General features: G+C 39.4%; 1 protein-coding gene across 1 annotated transcript in view; it reads right to left on the reverse strand.

The window, feature by feature from the left end:
• Positions 1 to 1,154, reverse strand: part of LOC137997020 (protein C-mannosyl-transferase DPY19L3-like) — a 37,752-nt gene extending 36,598 nt beyond the window's left edge. The window contains exon 1 of the mRNA XM_068842708.1: positions 1,139 to 1,154. The gene's annotated coding sequence lies outside the window, so the exon portion shown is untranslated. The remainder of the gene's footprint in view (positions 1 to 1,138) is intronic.
• Positions 1,155 to 5,000: the final 3,846 nt, after the last annotated feature.

Genomic DNA, 5,000 nt, shown 5'->3' on the forward strand with positions numbered 1-5,000 from the left:
AGTTAATTAGTGGTGCTATGCCCTTGTTAGAGCCAAACTGCTGGTAGAAAAAGGAAAGTTTTTTTAAAATTATTTATTATTATCATTATAGTTACAGTTACAGATATATACAGTGAATATTTTACAATACCTTCTTACAACACTGCTGACATATAAAAAAGACGAAAAGGCAAACCTGCACAGCGCTGTCTACGTTAAAAACTCGCCTTCCCGTGTGGACTATGAATTTATAGTCCTAATTCCTCTGAGGGGACTATTTTCAAACGAGACCATTTGTTCTTAAAGGAAGTCAAGGAGTTATATAATTATTATCTTTTGCTATTTGCCTTTCTATAGGCCACTTGGGATAATACCATAATACTTTTTGTTCGCTCCCCCAAATTTTGCATAAGCATTGTTTTCAGTTTTCTCTTGGGACCATTATAAGTCCCAAGAGAAACTGGAAACAATGTTTGTGCAAAATTTGGGGGGACAAACAAAGAGTATTATGTTATTTTCTGAAGTGGCCTTTGGACAACGAATTTTGAACGATCGGGATGTACGTTTGCAAATTAAACGCCTCTCAGTTTAAAGGGAAAGGTTTTAACGGAAGTAAAGTCGTTTGAACAGAACAAGAAATATTCAGACGCGTTACTGTTGATATGATACTTCGACTTTTGCGTAGCTCTTTGCACTTCAAGTAATGTTTACTTCATGTAACACGAATTCACAGGTGACCTATTTAGGTTTCGTAAATACTTCAACATTGAAAAAACACACTCGCTGCCGAAGCTGATGGACTCGAGCTTGAATGAAGTTGGTTAAAGGTGTGACTTTCAATCGCTAAACAATTAAATAATACAAACAATTCGATCATAATGAATAGATGCCAAGAAATAATTAAAAGAATGTTCATGTTGCAAACAGTGAAGACAAACTGTAACAACGAACTAAATCGCAAAGCTCGCGCGTTTCTTATCATAATTGGGAAAAATATTATAGTTTTTTCAAAAAGCCGTGGATTCAGTCATGTATGACAAAGAGAAGGCATACTGAAACCTGTTATAAGTTAAAATTAACTTTGGGACAAATAGAATATGGTTGGTGGCCCAATATTAATAGCGTGAGAAAACAACATTATTATGTTTTGTAAACTTACCTGAAAATTTTCTATTCAGTTAGTGAAAAGAGTTCTTAATTCATCCCGATAGACGGTTTAAACGACATGACTCACATTTGGGTGAGAGAAATTCTTCTCAGTGAACAGTATCTAAATTGTAAATTAAAGAAAAGGAAAGCAAGTCGCTCTCTGTCTTTTCTTTAAAGTTATTGGTTAAATAACAGATGGTAGATGAATTCTGACACCTGTAATGAGACTTAACAATTAAATTTTAAAGTGGTGAAAAGAAATCATTTTTTAAGCACGGTAAGTGCTCCCACAAGGGATGGAGTAATTTCTTTCTATTTTAGAGATGTTCTGCTGTTTTAAACTGAAGCCCTCTGTTCTTCGATGCACTTCTTTAATTTGAGATGATTATGGTTGAGAAAATTTCGTAATATACCGTAGTAAATAAACAATCGTTAATTATTGGTAGCTTGTTGATTTAACAGAAATGGGTCAGTGGCCATGGTCACTTGTGATTTTCTGTTCTATGGATCAGTTGTGGTTTCCTGTTCTTAATTTAGGAGTCAGTGGTTAGAAATTTGGTTTCCAATGTCCTTCGATTTTTGCTTTCAGTTCCGCGGTGATTCAAATACCAATTTTCAATACCACCGATTGCATGTACCGTCGAAAATAAATTTTCCGTGATGTCAAACACCTGCGTTGTAGGTGTCCAGCGTTGAAGTCCCTCGGCCCCTCCCCCACTGGCATGGGAAGTTTCCGTGCTCGACTCGAAGATATACGTCTTTCCCATTCAACAAGAAGGAAAAATTATCTGAAAGGAGTCCACTTTCGAATGTTTTGGGAATCAAGTGACAATACAAATTGCACAGGGTTGCTATTTTACCGAAGCTGGGAGAAGATTACTCATCACCAAGGGTGCAGGGAAAGATATCGCTACGCAGTTCGACTTGACTGGAAGCACAGCTGTTGAAAAATCTTCCCTGTTAGATAGGAAGTATAGGAAGTATAGGAACTGCACTCAGCTAAGTTCCTATACTGAATAGTTTAATCGCTGGATGGTTCCACGGTGTAAGATCCACCCATTCGAGTTCAAGTCTCGCTGGAACCTACACGGGCTGATTTGGTCGAAGCGTTAATACAACAGCACGGCAAATACCTCGACCTTCTTCGTTACGAGCAGACTTTCTTTCTGTTAGTCTTTTAGCGTGTGATGACATTATTAGGGTCCGGTAGTCGCGTTGTACTGTTGAGTTTCTTTGTGGCATTACTCATAAAAAAGTTGAAATGATCAATTTAATGATATGCAATTCTAACCATTTCCGCGCTAAACTAAAGAAGTCGGCCGGTCTAATTTGCAGGTCGCAGGTCGCGGGTTGCAGGTCATTGTTTCACCAATACAGAAAGTATCCTAAACATTCTTCAAATCTAACCTTAGGCCTAATTAGGCCCAAACAAGAGTTTTTAGGCCTAAGGTTAGCTTTTATGAATGTTTAGGATACTTTTTGTAATGGTGAAACAACTTCGGACCTGCAACTCGCGACCTGCGACCTGCGACCTGCAGATTAGACCCGCCGTAAAGAAGTTCCTACGGGAACCGTAAGGCACACACTCAACCGATTCTAGGCGCAGAACATTAAATAAAATGCAATATAAAGTAGGCCAGTTTGGGTTGCAAACAAAACATGAGTCAAAAAGCTTTTATTTTATCAACGTGCATCGCTATCACGTGCTACACATAAGCGCCATACTCTGCTATAACCTCTCCTGAGGATCAATACGCTACCGAGTGTGCGTATTAGGACTTGTTTTCAGTTGCGTGACCAATACGAACAGCAAACGCAAACTAAGAAGGATCTTGGCTACTGCTAACTCCAGACGCTAAGTAATGCGCATGCGTCGCTAGAGAAAATGTCGAAAATCACGAAAACGCCTCAAAGAAGAGCAGTTTGTGTCAATGAGCAAAAAAAATAAAAAATAAAGGAGAAGAAGGATTAAGTGGCAGCGAAGCAACCTCCGCAAATGTCTTATTTGTTATCCTCTTCTAAAGCCCTGGGGCCCGTTTCTCGAAAGTCCCGAAAACTTTTCGGGCCCGAAAAGCCATTTGTGAAATTGCCAACCGCTTGTTTTGGAAGACCGATCTTTTAACATGTTTTCAAGGCAACAAAAAGAAAAATAACTGTAAAGTTTGAGGTATTAAATTCTCTCCGTTCTTGAGATACAAAGGGAATTGTGAAACCGTAAAACGGCCCGTAAAGTTTCGGGACTTTTGAGAAACGGGCCCCTGGCCCCAGTTGTTAAAACGATAAATGACTATCCACTGGGTAAACACTAGCAAAACCAATTGAACTATCCAGTGGATAGTGACTTAGAGCGTTTTTCAGATGAGTGTCGTAAAACCAAAGCCAAAGTAATTACTTTGACCAATCAAAAAGGACGGAGACAATCCAGTAAACCAATTAAAACTCGAAGTAATTACACGTAGCTGACAAAAAGCGCGGGAAAATGTGCAAGCGCGAGTCACGATTGGTTTTGGTTTCACTTTTGATTGGTTGAAAAAGTGGCGCGGGAACTTTGAACCAATCACGGAGTGAAGTAGAGCGGTTTTCAATTGAGTGTCGAAAGTAATTAGCGAATTGCTTTGGTTTTGCATTTTACTTCACTCAGTGATTGGTTCAAAGTTCTCAAAGTTCAATCGACAGTCGATTGAAACTCGCTCTAATGCAAAACCGAAGTAATTCGCTAATTACTTTCGACACTCAATTGAAAACCGCTCTATCCGGCGGATAGCACTATCCTTCGTTTGAACAACTAGGGCCTGGTTTAACATTGCTTTCTTTTTGGCCATGCAGTGATGTGGCAGGCCATGTCGGACACAGTTGGCTACTGTTCGCGTCCACTTCAAGTCAAAAAGGAGTGAGAGAGAAGAAAATGTTTGAAAATGAAAAATGCAATACACAAGCCTACTGGAAGAAAATAAAAGCCTGCTTTATTCTCCATCCTAGGAATAAAATTGCGCTTGACAATATTGAAGGGCCGCAGCCAGGATGGAACATAGTTAAAATTTAAAAAACGATCTCTGGCTAAAATGATTAAAAAACTACGAGCTTTCGACTGCCCGAACTGCAGTCTTCGACGGGTAAAATGAATGATAAGAAATCGATGAGAAAATTTAAATAAAAACGTACATTGCAAAATGATGAGAATGTAGAAAATTTATGAATATTTGTTAAAAATAATGTTGTATTGTCCAGGTAAAGGGCACGAATTGTTATCTGCGTTGGGTGTCACCGTGGTATGCCACGCTTCTAATGTTTTTCTCGTTCTAAAAGTGCCTTTGTCAATAACTGACGCATTCTCGAAATCAATGGCGTGGTTATTGGACCAAGCGTGATTGGCAATTCTAGAACCTTTGGCCGCAGTTTTGGTGTTCCTTAAATGTTCTTTTTTTTGCGTATTGAAAGCTCTGCCGGTTTCCCCAATATAACACCACGAACAATTTGTACAGGGAATTTTATATACGACGTTGGTCTGCGATTCCATCGAAGGTCGGAATTTCGGTACTGGGAACTGTTGTTGTAGAGTGGTAAATGGTTTGTTTACAACCCTGACATCGTGTTTTTTGAGGATGCGTGTCAAAGGCTCAGTAACTCCTTTGATGTAAGGGAGAGAAGCGAAAGACTTGCGTGACTCGGTTGGTTCAACCATCTTGAAAAACATTCCAACGAGTTCCTCCGGAGATACATCTGTTGTAGAAGCTCGAGTCTTTCTAGCGTGTATACTTTTGATAAAGCTAGATGGATAACCGCTGGACTCCAGAGCTGCCTGGACGTAATTAAGTTCCTGTTTTTTTCCTTCAGAAGAATTGGGTAGATTTAGAGCCCTGTGCAGGAGGCTT

Source organism: Montipora foliosa, chromosome 3 (assembly GCF_036669935.1).
Source record: "Montipora foliosa isolate CH-2021 chromosome 3, ASM3666993v2, whole genome shotgun sequence".
NCBI lineage: Eukaryota > Metazoa > Cnidaria > Anthozoa > Scleractinia > Acroporidae > Montipora > Montipora foliosa.